Raw genomic sequence first — 17,179 nt, forward strand, 5'->3', positions numbered from 1 at the left:
GCCTTCCAGATCCAATGGTGATGTCTGTTTGGGCTGAAAATGCTCTAAAAATTTGCTGTAGTGTAAATCAGACGCCTTTAACAGTAAAAAATGGCTCCAAAAATCAAAAACCGACCCCAGCAACCAAAATATGACATGCAAATGCTGGATCAGCTTCTCAAGTCCATAAATGGCATGCTGGAACCTGCAAAATTGATTGAAAACTCCAAATATGCAAGTTGGTTGTCAGATTTGAGATTGAAACCCCAGAGAAAAACTATTTTTGTCAAAACTTTTCTGATTCTTAGGATCATCCAAAGATGCAAGAGAAGAGCATACTTCATTTTTCAAAAAACTACAATAAAGTTTATTTGCCCCCCCCAAATCTCTCAAATAAGGAAACTAAAATCTACTCTTGCACATAGAAAAGCTCTAATACCATGTTAGAATCTGAAAAGATTAATAACCCAGAAAACTAGTGCAAAGAGTAAATATCTAAACTATGAATGCAAATGATACAAAATCAAAATAGCATCATAGAGTTAGTCTCCAAGAGAGTAATGCAAATTCTGGAAGCAAAATAGCATTAAGAGGATGCAAAAAAAAGAGATACAAATACAAGCCAGGTAGCATGCTTATATAGGCTAGGAAGAGGGAGGAGGTGGCAACACCAACAAATGAGGAGCAACAATCTATAGGACTAAAGATAGAAAAGTATCTTCCCAAGATAGCTAATGGATGCTCACATGTAGGAAGGTGACACCTCACAACCATTCACCTAATAAGACATGCTTTATTAACCTAAGCAAGATTATTAAAAGTGTAGGAAAAACCTAGCAAAATAGAAAAAAATAAAAAACTACACTAACAACATTAACCTAAGTAAACTTAAGTAAGTGTAATAAGTAAATACTTATTTACACCAAAAATTAATATATTGGTTACATTGATGTCAGTCTTGTGCATTAACTCTCGTGGTCTATATGTAGGTAAAAAATGTTAGACACAATGCAAAAGCAAAAGAGAAATCACTAAAATCATGGTTTGGTTGAAGGAGGATTGCACCAATGCATGTGGCTCATTTGTGGTTATCAGGGATATAGAATGAGGGTTCAAGTTTACAAATGCATATTTGGAGTTCACACGGATGTAGGTCATAGCATGTTATAATTAAACAATCTCTGTCCTCCATGCATTTGTAGTTGGAATTTTAGCAATGGTTTGTAAAAACATGACATTTTATTGGACAATATACATGGGAGGTGATGAAAAGTTTCCATGAACAAACTTTTATATGTATTAAAAATCTTGATTTCTTTAATTTAATGTCTTATTCTAATGTTATTCAATGAAATTGGACATTGTAAATGGTATTTGAATATTGTCATAATTGTTAAATGATGACCATTGTAACTAGGTAGACTGGAATTGTAGTGGTGTTCATCTGGCTCATAGTAACCATCTAGTTAATCAAGTAATTGAAAGGTGTTATTTTAGTCGTCTAGCTTACTAATGGCATTAAAACACAACGAATAAATAAATCCATGCAAATAAACATATCATTTAAATTTATAATGTATCCAATGGATATTTCAAATGTATATTAACTTCTATCATAAATTGTTGAATATGTTTCTTCAATTTGATGGATGCTTTAATAAATTGGAGATGATTTGATCTTATCACCGTGCTCAATGGATACTCCTACTTCCACTGAACAATATTGACTAGGTATTTTTCTATTTTGTGGCACCTTTTCTATTTATTTTGTTTGCAAAATACAAATTTTGTTTAATTTCTAAGGGAATTTTTTGTTAAACTTCGTTATTGGAATGTAAGCATAGTTCTTATATGTTGATGCAGTCATGGGTAGTCACAAAGATGTCCGCAGAAAGGAAGCTCCTAATCAATTGTTGTTTGATATCCCCATGACTACAATTATAGGATTGTCAAATTCTACTACTTTTGGGATGTGTGGAAAGATTAACGACTCTCATTGACTAGGAGGTAATGACAGAGTTCAAATTAAGTATCTCTGTTGGGTGTATCAGATATTGATGGTGTGGTGGGGCTAGGAAATAGTCATGACAATGTAGGCTCAGATAATCACACCCTGGATGAGAGCTTCAATAGCTCACTTCAAGAGAAACAAACCAGCTTCAAGAGATTCATATATCTTGTTGTCAGAGAATTTGGCTACATGTGAAGTAGATAATAAGCACCTAAAGTTGCAGAATGCTGGATTGGAAATGAAAAATTCTCAATTAGAGATAAAAATAAAGAGCTCGACAGGTTTCTTATAGAGGTTAAGGAGAAAAATATGGAGTATTGTGTTCAACTGCATGAACAACAGCTAATCAATCACAATCTGGAGGAATCACTTGCTATAAACAAGAAGATGTTCTCCAACTGAACCCATACGTACAAGGACATGTTAGATCTCTTCAAAGGTCATAGTGAAGGGTGAAAGGTGAAGTAAAATGAGGTGGATGGTTTTCCTTTTGATAGAGGGAAACAACCAATTTCCAACTTGTCTTCAATGTGTAGATGTGAAGGTGCATCAAAACGAGGTTAGATGCACACATGTAATTGAATATTTTGAGCCACATGTGGCTATTGTTCATTTCAATGACAAATCCTAGTTGTAGCAAGCAATGTCATATGAACATAATGTTTGGATATATAAACTAATGTCTTTTGAGAAAAAGGAGACCATTGACACTTACATTTGACAATTTGGTGCATTGATAATTGATATTTGAAATATATTTTGTATATTGTTAGTGTTTATAGATCATTATGGATCCACTTTATTCATCAATATGTTAATGGAATACCATTTTTATATACATATTGTTGCTCTTATTTTGCAAGGACTAAATGTAATAAATGTCATGGATGCATCAAAGTTTTTTCTTATTAAGTAAATCTTTCATATCAGATGACTTTCAATCATAATGTCATATAATCTGTAAGTTATTAAACGGAGGTGCATTGCTGCTCATTTCATTGCATACGCTACGCAATGCAAGAATTTCAATGAATGGATGTAAAAAATTGCAAATGAAGTATTTGTTTGCTATGAAATCAATGTGTTACTTTTTTTTTTTGTGGTTGGTTGAATGTAGTCATTATTTTCCTTTTAAAAAAAATGTTTTCATGGTTTTGAGGCTACAAGAAATGGCAAGAAACTAATAATAGTTGACATGAAATGGAATATGTCTTTTACAATGGACAATTACATTTAAATTTATTTCCATTAGATGTTATCAACATACAATAAAGGTAAGTATTTCTTTGTAGAGAGAAACCATATCAGAATCTAGTCAACAATACCTTTAGAAGAAACTATTGAAATTGATCAATTGATCCTTACCAATAAATAGGAAGTATACCAAATTCATAAGTATAATTTTAATTTGTAAATGCATTTTACATATGCAACTTATATGTTATACATGGTTGATAATGATGCGTTCCCTTTTGGCTCTCATACTAGAAAGGACATAATGTCAATAATCTTTACATATATTGGAAAAAAGCATCATTACTGCCCTTTCAATATGCTAAGAATTTAGATACATTAAACAGATGTTTGGAATTGTCATCATCTTTGTAAATGTACACATATTTTGTTGAATCTTCCATTGAAAATTCATGTCAGGCCATTCTGTTTGTTATCATTGACACATGATCAACCATATCATTTGTGGTCTTCAATTCTAAGAGACCTGTCGAGAAACTATCATCAAACAATAATCTCCATTTTTATATTGACATTGGCAAACCATCTTTGAGGATGTTGTGTAATACATATGTAACATCACACTCGAGTTTCATCATATCAAAATGTAATCAACCGAGTCTGCGTGTTGTTTCAAGATATCATGTCCAAACCATTCATGCCCTTAGTTTTGAGGATAATTTTTCTTCATTTCTTCTTTAATTATGACCTTTAATCTCTCATTCTCTCATATAGCTTTGAAAGTTCCTAAGTAATGGACCCAACAATTGTCCACCATCATCATTAACTTGTGACATCTATTTTCAATAATTCTAATTGCCAAGTTATCCAATAGATCACGTCTTTTGGTAAGGATTTTATCTAATTTATGTGCTTTATTGTGCCAAAAACTTACATCCTCTATGCCATCCATATCTCTTTGTCCTTGATTGTGGTTTTTAGTTCTAAAATTAAAGCCTTTGCACTTCCCTCCCTCCAACGTAATAGCTTTTTCTTTCCATGCTTCCTTTCAATCTTTGAATTTTCAAACAATCATTTGTACTTGTTCATCATTCTGAACAACTTATCTACTTAAGCCTAGTTATTCATTGTAGCAGTGACATTTAGTGATGCCATGTATCTTGGGTCTATTATGCTTAGTTTATGGGTTTTTATTTGACACAAATCTTCATTACTATCCATCACAATTGGTCTTTCATCTGTGTGATCTGATCCCCATGGTAATAAAGCTCTCTCCTATGGATCCTTCACTGACATGTTACCAAGATTTATAGAATCCTTTGGTTTACAACCTTTTACTCCATCTTTTTGTTTTTCATAACATTCATGCACTACTGCACATTACAAATGGCAACCCTAGTATATCACAACTTCAACATTGTTAACTATTTTCCTGGTCTTATGTGGAGTAATGTCCTCAAGTTCCTTTTGCACCTTATCCTGTAACATTTCCTCCATCATTTCATTATCCAAATTATTTGAAGTTTGGCTTAACCACCTTCATCTATATTGAAATAATAAAGATCTAAACTCATTGGAATATATGAAATCATCATTAAATATGAACTTGTTATGTTCAATTTCCCTAATATCAAGTGATCGTACTGTATAGAGGGGCTCCAAACTCAATTCTCTAGTGACAACATCCCCTGAAATAGGTTAACATTCACCAAAACTATGTTCTCTTTCTTTTATGCGCTCCACCTGTAGGTATTGTTGACATGATAGATGACCAATGGAAATTGCTCATTCTCGCAACAAACTATTAGGAACATTACTCAAAATCTCATCTTTCTCTTCTAACAATTTGAGATCTACTAAGTGGATCTGTAACACCACTAAGAAGGTCTATATTAATCTTCCCTTTTTAAAATTTCCTCTCAAAATCTCTCTCCATAGTTTTGTACATCTTCTTTCTTCTTATAACTTCATCCCTTTCCGAGTTCCCAATTAGATCATTAATTAGTACTTCCCTATGTTCAATAGGATGTAATTTTTGAGAAGCCCTTGCCTTTGCTATATATATATCTGGATCAAATGCTCTCCTTGACTCACCCTGACTTAGTCTATATCTACTAAGTTTCTTGGTAATATAGTCAAAACTTTGTAATGTCTTGACCACAAAATCCCCAAAGATATTGTGCTAGGAAAGAATGATTGTTTTCTCTTTGAAGTCAAGTGTTGTGTATTGGAGACTGCCATTTGCCGCAAAATTTCTAGATACATGATTCGATCAAGTACTATGATGGGGTTGTTGTGAGGGCATCCTTTATAGCCATATACTCTAATTTAGTGAAAGTGTCAAATGCATACCAGTCATCCCAACTATGGTCTACTGGGCTTCGGTCGAGATATTATTTAGGCCTTAGGAACATTTTTATCTTCGATGACAGGGTATGATTGTACTCTCCCCTTAGAAATTTCATAAGTTGTTTCACAAAGTGCACTTCAAAACATAAGTAGTTTGAAATTAGGCATCTCCAATCCCAAACCTTGAGCCATAACTATATAGGCTTCCTAAACCCTTGATCATCAAACTCCTAAATTGGTAGTCCTTCCCAAGAATTATTTTCTTGGCCAAAGAAGAGCAACATACACATAAAAAATGAGTAATTTTTGAAACACAACTTGGAAAAATATTTTTTTAATATTAGTAGGTTCTCATTTATCTTGTCAGCAATAAATGTTGCAAAATCAAAATTCCTAGGCTAGTTTGATTGAACGTCAGTTGCAACAACCATCAATGAAATGTCCATTAACATGGGGGAATCAATTCCAAATACCTATCTAGCTAACATGCAAGTATACTGTAGGTGAGGGTGAAACATATTCTATCAAATGGTGGACTGCCATTGCTCTCTAATATGGCTCTTGCACCTCCAATCTTTGGGCGATGGACACGCAACAAAGAAACCTTCTAGAAGGTCTCCATATAGAAATACACCTCTCTTAATTTTGGTATATTCAAAATTATTTTGTGATCCATCTCCAGTTTTTTTTTCTTTTTCAATTTTTAGGTTTTGTAATGGTAATTATTGATTTTCTAGACTGTAATTTGACTGTCTTCATTTTTGGATCATATATGTTTATAATTTCTTGCAACAGGTCAGTATTGGCAAACACATTTGGAATGACAAGTTTTCCTATATTCGTTGTCCATCCTTAACAAACTAGGAATCTTTCCAATATTCTGTTGTAATGAAAAAAAAAAAAAATTCATATCACATCTTCATTGTCCATACATCCCTTACCTTCCCACACCTATCTTCAACTCCCACCTCCCTTGCCTTCACTCTTTTTGAATTTTGAGAAGATAGTGGTAGCTGGTCCAATAGATCTTGTTTTAGATGCCTCCCCTTTTCTTTATGCCTCTTAAATTTGTGTTTTTTAGTGGACTGGAACATTTGAACATCATTTTTCTTTTTTTCCATTCACTTTCTAGGCAATGAAGGTTCCATTTCATTTGAGTTTTCCAACTTAATTTGTGAAAAAAATAACAGTCATGACCAAATTCAAATCACAGTCTTTCATTGCCAAACAAACTCTATTCATTTATTTTTAGTGGCATTGATTAAGCATTCTTTTTACTCATTCAAAAAAACATGAGTGGCTTCATATAAAACCCTTAGTTTATTTTATTTCTTAAATCTTGAGTGAAGGCATAACTCACCTGAAAGTTATGGTTCCAAATCCATTTCTACAACTTCTTCAGACATTGACAACCCTAATTCAGCCAAACATCTATCGGATGATGCAAAACCTTAGCTTCCTTTGTTAGTATCTTTCTTCAATACCCTGATTCACTCAAAATTAAAGGTTCAAAAGTAAATGGTCATGAGAACTAGTTAGGGTCATATCAAAGATGCATTACAATTTCATCCATAATCTTAGATTTCTTATTGTTCTAAACATTTTCATCATAGCATACTAGTTTCAATTTTATAAAAGGAGTCATTTACTACATTTCTTTTTTTTTGCAATTTCTTCAAATCTTGTGAGACATGTGATTTGTTCATATATTAGTATAGCTACAACAATTAGGCTTTATGAGTTAGAATATAATATAGCCATCGCAGAATGGTCAAAAGATATTTTGGGTACTATATCGCTATAGCATATAACAAGCTCTTCTATCACTATAAGAGAATGCCTAATCTTGACATAGTGATAAGTGATGAGGAAAGTATATCACTATGACATATAGCAATCCCTTTTATTGCTATGCCAAGAAACTGCAAAAGAAATATAGTGATGAGTGATAAAGGAGGCTTATCATTATAACATATAAAAATCAAGATATAATCATTACAACAATGACCAATAGAGATGTTATATTGCTATAAGTCATGGCGATGAGTGTTTTTGATGATAAAAAAGGAAGAGATATCAAAAAATCCAAATTTTAGATCATCTTCATGGCTTTGCAACTCCAAATTTTAACTCATAGCTTAACCACACGAAGCTACAATTATAAGCTTTTGCCACTTCGCTACCTTGACCTTAAGTCAAACTAAATCTCTTACGAAGCTTTGATGGCTTAAACTTTAGCTATCCTAGCTCTTTATTGCCTCTTCACAACTTAAAATATCTTATGTGCTTTGCCACCTGCAATGTTACAATAACCATTTGAAGTTAATTGTTACCTTGATCGTAACCTCACAACTTAAAGCTTTAACTCATCATTTAACCTTGCAAAGCCATGATTATGAGTCTATTAGTGTTTCAAAACTACCAAGTTACAAAATACCCAATACCAAGATATAGAAGACAAAAATCATTCTTTGGATTAGCTAATTCCCATATTCAACTGGATTCATCTTATGTGTGGACCAACATCAACAAAGCACAAAGACTATCTACACTTTAGACTTTGTAGAGCCAGGGTGGGTGCACCTTTGGGATTGCAATGATTTGTTCTTTGATATTCTTATTCAAAACTCATTCACTCATACTCTTGTTTCCAGATCTACCCCCATAGAAAAAAAGGTCAACAATCTTCTAAACTTGTAATAAAATCCTTTGATCACATTAGCCAACTATAATTCAGAGGGAAAACTTATTACAAATAAGTAATGACAAATAGTTTAATTCTTCAATACAAAAAGTAAACATTAATTTTTTATTTTCAATGTATTGTGTAACCACATGAACATATCAATTTTAATTTGAATTGATGGTCACTACCTTATCCATTGTTATGTAGAGTCAAACCAATAACCCTAGATCTATTTTATTACTTGCAATTAAATTTATCAATAGCCAACCATAAATTTTATTCTGATAATATCCCTCCCATATACCTAAAACCTTATCAATCCATGAAAGTATTTACTTAACTCCTTGAATTAAAAGCAATTAATGAAGAGACATACAATTCATCCAAGCTGCATTTAATTGAAAGAACTTTGTTTAAATCAATCTCAAAATTACATATACATGAAAATGGAGACAAAAATCAAAGACACATATATTTAGAACTCTTCTTTGTATTAATTCTCCTTGAAAATAATTCCTTACTGATATGAAACTCAAAATATAACTCAAGATATAACAAAACTTGTCATTCAAGATTCATTGTATTCTTAGATTTACAAAATTTAATACATCATACAATTGACACAAAAATTAGATCAATTCTAAATAACATAAGCACTAAAATTCTACAAAACTTGAACCCTCACTCCAAATCTTGGAAATCCTTTTCTAGAAGGATTGCAACAAGCTTCAAATGGGAGGACATACATCAAAATTCTACTGGAAAGAAAACAAAAATATACTTCACATGTTACTTACACAAATATTCTCTATAATCTAATCAAAATTAGGATGTAGTTGCAAAATTTGCAGGTGGCTCTTTCTGTAGGTGTCTTCAGCATATTTCTATTTGTCTTCAACTATCTGTCACTTTCCTTTCCTTTTCTTTACCTTTTCATCTATTCTACCTCTAACTGCATCTTTGAACTATCTAATCACTTTCACTGGATGACATGGGCTTTATATTTGTTATAACTTCCTAGATAGAAATATCAATTTTCACATCATGCTAGGTGGCATCCCTAACTCTATGCAATTCTTCAAGGTGTTTGCTTCATTTTACATCCATTATAGCCTTGACCTCTATAATTATCTTTGATATTTCACCTTCTAACTTGTCTAGCATATCTATCAGATCTTATACTACTACCACACTTACTTCATCATTGCACTATGCCAGAAATATGGGATGATTCAAAATGATTTCAAAAGAAGATGACCATTCCATCCATTCTTTAACTCCTCCATCATTGTCCAAAATGGTAGGCAAAAAATTGGGTGTTATTGTGGCAATTGCCTTTATTTTATTCTAAATTAATTGTAACTTGCCAATAAAAAAATAATTCAAATATTTTACCTTATTTATCATTTTTCTGGCATTGATAATCATTACCTTTGGAAAATCTTTCTTTTGTGTCAACAAATGTACAAGATTATCAAAAATTTTGGTATAGGGACCCCATCTATTAAAAAGGGGAGACAATAGAGCAATTTCCTTAGATCATTTGTATTTAGCCCCTACAAAAAAAGATAATTACTATGCACATTCTATGAAACAATTTATAATGCATTTATCTTGTGAACCAAAAAGTTCTTGATAGTTCTAATTTCAATCTCCTTGCTAGACTCCAAATCTTCTTCATCAACTACCATAGCCTGACCTATCACATCCTCTATCTTAGGTATTCAACCCTCTATTTGTATGCCCTGGTCTTTAATCTCTCTGGTGGACCTGGTAGTGCTTTTCAAAGCCACTATTTCATTTTCCAATTGAAGGTTTCTCATTCCAAGACATAAGTCTTTTTCATTTCCTCTTCATAATGCCTCTTTGTTTTAATATATCGCTCATAGGTTCCTTCTAGTTATTCCTCCAACATATCAATCCTATTTTTTCCCATCATTGCTACTAAATTCTGTAGTACATAAATCTATCTACTAGAAGTAGAGTGTACATTCTAGAAGATAACATTTCCCTTAGGGGAATCTTTAATTTCCATAAGAATAGGCTTCTAGTTTTTTGGAGCTAAGCTCCATTTTACCATAGTTTGGGCATCAATGTTATACCCAAAGCCTCTCAATTCTCCCATTTGATTCTCATCTTCAAAATTTATGGTTCTTTCTTGTCTTCTCATTTGATCCAATAAAAATGAAGAATTGATATCCCATCCTAGGAAGACAATCATACTACTTCTCTTTACTAGCTCTCTGGCCTCTTCTACAGTGAGGGTTTCATTGGCAGGGTCATACTCCTATAGTTTCTAAACCATCTCAACAACTACTTCATTTGAGTCACTTGGCTTCATTTGTAAGGATAACTCATTTTGTTTCAATTGAATAGAAAACCCTTGAATTCATCTATTTTGATGAAGTTATCATCACTCATGAATTCATTGGCCTTTATGATCCTATCATCGAGCATTTGAGCTTGAAGCTCAAGCTTTTTGGCCCTTTTTTCATCCTCAGTGGCTCTGGTTATTAGAAAGTTTCTTCCCATAGTATCAAAATACTGGTTGTCCCTTGGGAGGATTCGTAAGGTTTTTTGTTTGGCCTTTAGTGGAATCTCCACCATTTTCTACTTCTTATTTCTTTGTTAGGCCCACTCTAAACTCTTTGCCTAGTCTTCTTTATCATTACTGACTTCTACCACAATGTCCTGATCAGAAGATTAAGGATCTACTCTTTTCTGGATCTCTTTAGGCACTTGAGCTAAAATTTTATCAAAAATTTTAACACACTTGTCCAACCTAGCCCAATAATCCATCTCAGGATAAAATCCTTTAAAAGATGGATTTGCCTTCTTTATCTCTTGTTCAAAACTACCAACATCCAAGAATTTAATCATTCTTTCTCTACATACATTTTCATCAGATCTATCATCAATGATATCCTCCCCCCATAGAAATTTTGTTGGAGATAAGATATAACTCCTCATGTTCTTTAAGGCATTCCTAACTATATTGTAGGGGTCATAAATTCTAGCAGGGGCCATTGGAAATTTGTATTCTCTAACGAAAGAATTGATTTCCTCAATTGCATTCTTCCCTATCTCAAAATCTCTTAATTTAATATACCTACATAGGAAAGTTCCTTTCTTGACATTTTTACCTAATTATTCTCTATTTAATGAAATTAATTTCCAGAATATGTGTACAATTCCTAATCTCTTTGGCAAGGGGTTGAGGGCATCCAAAAACCCTAATAATAGTATAGTCTTCAAAAAGAAAAACACTACCCCACTTGTGCCCTATCCTTTTTCCCTCATCAAAACATAAATTTGACTTAACTATCTTCTTCAAATTATGTGGTATTCTTTCATTAACAACTCCTATCATTTTTAACACAAGGTATAAAAACTCATTATAGAAATAAATAGCATTAGAGTATGGGTAGAATCTATGCCATACCCTTGTCCATATTTGTATAGGTAATCTTTCTCCCCATTCCTCTATACACTCAAAGAAACTTTGGTCAAAGAGATCCACATTTCTAAATAGAATCAAATGCATGCACATAAAGTAGTGAAAGAACTTGAAATTCTCCAATTTTCCCTCTTGGGTAGTAACAATTTCCTCATGGATTTTGGTGATGATGTACTCAAAAAAATCATATCCCACATTTGTGTTGGGATCTTGAATATTTAATGCCATGAAATAATGTGCACCAATAGCATACATGGTTCCATTTGAACCTAGGGTTTTGTTCAAGGGAAAAAAAATATTCTTCATATACCTCTAAAAGAACTCAAGAGGCATGGATTCATCATCTTCCTTTTTCTTTGGTATTTCCCCTTTCTCTTTTCTTGACAAAGGGATGTGCCTAGTCATTACCCTACCCATGTAGAAATTCTTATGGCTCTTGAAATTTTCATTAAGTTTTTCTATGTCAATTGGTAATGACATAGGGCCTCCCAAGTCAAATGCTTCAATGAATGTCTCCTTATCCAATGCTAGGAAGATACTCCTATCTTTCCTATGAAATGACTTGCTGACTAGGTTGTAACATTTTATCAGTACCTTCACTAGGTCAACATCCACGAAGACCTCTGGTATGATCAACTTTCCCAAGTTTCTAGTCCAAGGGTTGCAAATTGGGACTTTCTCTGTCCTATCCTATTCTTGTAAAATTAATAGGATAGTTCACTACCATTTCTATTAGGAAACTCTACATCTCTATAGAATGTGTAAGGATCTTTGAAGGCATGATCATTTGTAGATTATGCATTTGAAGAACTAGGTAGAATCTACATCCATTCATCCATCAATAGGCTAGGGCTTTTCCCTTTTAAAGTGGATTCTTTAATTATGGCTTGTGCTATTAGTTCTCCTTCTTTCTGTGCCATTTTTGCATAATAGACTTAACAATTATGACTACTAGATGCTATAAATTTTCTCGAATTCACTCTTCAACTCTATCTCTTCTTTAAAAATTTAAAGAATCATGCAACTTGTAATGAAAATCCCCTCGCTTCTTAGAATTTATTAGGTTTATCTGTCTCTGCAAAAAGGAGCATGGCATTAATGGCTTAAAAAACTAGCATGCTTGAAATCCTTGAAAAGTTGGTGATGTCTTCACTTTTTCAATTATCCATGCTTCTAGCTCATATTTTTCCTTCCAGCTTAGATATGGTCATTTGTCTATTTTAAAATCTATTTTATGCCTTTAAACTAAGAGTTGCACTTATGTGATGACCTCTTTATCATTACTTTGCCATGATTTTCTTCTAATCTTTATCCGTAGTTGCGACCTTACAAAGAGGGCTATCTCTACTATTTCACAACTTCATTACTTAAATTTCTAACTCTTGTACAAGCCTGAGATGTCATGCTTCCCTTTAATTTCCACTTTGCAACCTCATTTCTTCATTGACTGCATGGGTTTGCAGAATAATGATTACTTTATTTTATGCTTTATCACTGCTTCATAGCTATTTATAATTTCAATTCACTAATTTCTCTAATTTGGCGATGACCATCAAACTTATTACTTCACATCTTCGTCATAGTTTAGGACTTAACATTCCTTTTACTTGTGATGTTGTGATGCCTTAGATATTAACCATGTCACCTCTTCACAACTGCTAGCTACAAAGCTTTTCTTAATCATGCGATGTTGTGATCACTATTTTGATTGACCACTACTTCACTTTGTAACTTTGCAACCAAAGACCTTAACTACGATTGAAACTTTGCAAAGTTGTACTAGCCTTTTTCTTAACTATTCTAAATACATTTCACAAGCTCACAACTTAAGCTTTTAACTCATAGTCAAACCTTGAGAAAGTGAGATTATAAGCTTTTTCCACTTTGCTACTTTGACCTCTTGTCAATCAGAACCTCTTACAAAGAAGTGATGAATTAAACTTTAACTTCAGGTTCTTTATCACTTCTTCACAACTTCAAAACTTCTTAACTGTGTTTCCATGTATGATGTTGTGGTAACCACTTTAACCTTAATATTTTCTTTGTTCATAGTTTCACATCCTCAAATCTTAACCACAATTTAAACCCCATAAAGATGCAATCATGAGCATTTCACTACTTCACCACTTTAACTAGAGTTTATCAAGAATTCTTACGATGTCGCAATAACCTAGACCTTGACTATTGTTCTTATCCTCTACATCATTGCAACTTGAAATTTCTTAGACTTAATGCAAGTTTCTACCTTGGGATCTTTAGTTTATTGCCTCTTCACAACCATTAGTGAGATTTATTTTTCATAGGCGCATCAGGAAACCTCAATCGATAGAAATGTTGTTTCTTTGTTCAATGTTTCCTATATCGATATAACTACAATGATCATGCTTCATGAGTTGACATACACTATAGCAATTACAAAATGGTCAAAAGAGATTTTGGGTACTATATCACTATAGCATATGGTGTACTCTTCTATTTTTTTTTGGAGAAGGCCTAATATTGACATAGCGATGAGCAATGATGAAAGTATATTGCTATGACATATAATGATCAATTTTATCACTATGCGAAGAAATTGCAAAAGCAATATAACAATGAGAGATAAAGGAGACTTATTGCTATAACATATAGTGGTCATTGGCAAATAAAAAAGATATATAATCATTACAATGATGATCGATAGAGATGCTATATCACTATAAGTAATGTCAATGAGTATTTTTGGTGATAAAAAAGGTTGAGATATCAAAAACACATAATAGTTCCATCCATATTTTCATTATGTAATCTGATACATTTATCCAATATGTGTTGAATATTTTTGGGTAGCTTCAGTTTTATTGAAAATGCATTACAATTTCATCCATAATTGGATATCGGCCAGTTAGGTTAGGATTAGTATCTTGATGAGTGTATCAGAAACCTTAATCGATAGAAATGTTGTTTCTTCATTCGATGTTTCATACACATCTATAGTTACAGTGATGAGCAATAAAGAAGGCTTATCACAAAAACATATAGTGGTCATCAACAAACGGAAAAAAATATAATCATTACAGTGATGAGTGATACAAATGATGTATCATTATAAGTGATGGTGATGAGTTTTTTTTGGTAATTAAAAAGGAGGAGATTACATCATAGCGATCAATGATAGATGATTGTGATCACTGTGACCTATAGCGATAGCAAAATTCAAATCTATCTATGGGTCCCATTATTTATTGTTATATGAATTGCCAAATACACAAATAAAAGGTTTCACACATTTGCAACCACAAAATAATCAATCTAATCATTACAACCCATCCTTGTACATGTTTTCATAAATGGATAAGGTTAAAGTGGTGAAAAAGTTGTTGCACAAAATCAAACAACATTAAAAATATTTATGACAATTCCTACCAAAACTTGACTCATAATGGGCAACACGTGACAACATTACACATTTTTGGGTTTCGCTCTAAACTACAAAGAAAATGGAAAGTAGTTGGTGCCAAGAAGTTTTGGGGCTGCAATTTGTGAAGAAATTTATAGGCGCATTTGCAGTTAAATATGCTTAAATTGTAATCTGATTTTAAATTTGTAGCATTTGGTTTATTGTATTGCAATTTTGTGGCTCTAATACTACATTTTACTAACATGTGCAATTCATAATCATGGGGAGGAGACGATATCATCTCAACTTATTGAGAATGAAAGGTATCAACTAACAAAATTTGCACCCATTATTATGCTTCCACTATGATAATGTTGTGAAAATGATTTGCATAACTCCTTTTTTTGCATTCATTATTGAAAATAGGTCATCCCAATAATTAGAGATTTTCTATTAGTGGCCACAATTCTTTTTGTGGTAATCATATAACTTTACATTTCAAATTTGAACAACAAAAGAAATGCAAGAGGGATATATTTGCTTGCAAAATATAACTCAGATATTAGATGTCATGAAATAGAGAGCATTGAAGTGATTAAAAACATGATAATAAAATTCCTTCTATCAAAATGCAGACCCTCCACATCCCAATCTTGGAAATCCTTTTTATAACATAAGGATTGCAACAAGCTTCAGACATGGGATAGTAATGATACATGTCATATATCCATTTGACAAACTTAACTTGTTACATCTAAGGCAAAACAACAAGAAACAATACTAGAGATAGATTCCTCTGTCTATTGGATCTTCATGCTTTATTAAAGCTCTATCTCCATTAGGTCCCTAAACTTATGGACAAAAAATCAGTTACAAAATGAAAAGGCATGTCCATTTGTTTATAAAATTTATCTTAACTGGTCAAGTAGTAACTAAGTATTACATGTTGATTAATTAAAATAGATTTGCAAAGGAAATTGAATTCATTCGCATGATTTTGATGTTGACTCTATAATAAAATCATTTCATTTTTTGATATGCTTCTAATATTTGTCATCCTTGAGAAAGTTTGCATTTGTAATGAATTCTTGAGCTCTAAAATCCATCTCGATCATCTTCTCTAACTGGTCTCTCATCTTTGTCAATTCTAGACCATCATTTCACGATGCTCCCAAGGCCTTCTCCAACACTACATGACAAGTCTCAATCCACATATTCGGGTTGATAATTTGTCCAACCTAATCATGCCATGTTGGTACTCTGTACTCTATTACCAGATCTTCCAACATATTTAAAGTGCCATTGGATTCCTTAGTAGACACCTTATAATCATGAATTAATCTCTTGGCTTCCTGGATATCGATGTCTTCAACCAATTCATCCCTTTCCTATTCAATTTTTTTGTAGATTTCATTGTTTTTTAAAGCCAAAGTTTTGTAACTATTGTATAATTATCACACATGTCCAAGCTTTTTCAACAATATTTTGAAGTAGTTTCTCAATATGGAGCTTGATACTTCTCTCCTGATCATAGTTGTATCCTTTAATTTCTTATTTTCCTCTTCCAATCTCTTGAATTCCCTTTTCATGGCATCATCTAATGATTGAATCATAGGGTACATTTGTGGCTTTCCCATTTTCAATAAGTTTTCATAGATTTCTCTCCAATTATCGTTTTCAATTGACACTTGCTTCATCTGAGCATCATTGAATTGGGCCAAACCCACTTGCATGTGTGCCAATTTATTAGGGTCTATTACCCCTACCTTCAAATTCATCAAGTGCCCAAATGCCTAATCAATATCAATAATTTGTGACCTCTTCTGTGGAAAGTAAAGGGCCCATAGAAACATATATCTCTCGTCCTCAACAAACCTAGAACCATTAATGACATCTTTCACTCCTTGCACATCAACCTTCATATCCTTTACCTAAATTTCATTGAGCTTTCAAATATATAGGATGCACTAAGATACCATCCAGTAAAAACTATGAGTCCTACTTCATTAAGCAACTATCTCCTTCTTGCCAAAGTCATGTTCTCCACCTCTTTCTTGATATCTTATTTAAGTCTTGCCATCAACTCCTTTTCATTTCATTTTCAGGAGTGATATGTGGAACACT

Source organism: Cupressus sempervirens, chromosome 8, assembly GCF_028749045.1.
Source record: "Cupressus sempervirens isolate cs-2001-9-10 chromosome 8, ASM2874904v1, whole genome shotgun sequence".
NCBI classification, from domain to species: domain Eukaryota; kingdom Viridiplantae; phylum Streptophyta; class Pinopsida; order Cupressales; family Cupressaceae; genus Cupressus; species Cupressus sempervirens.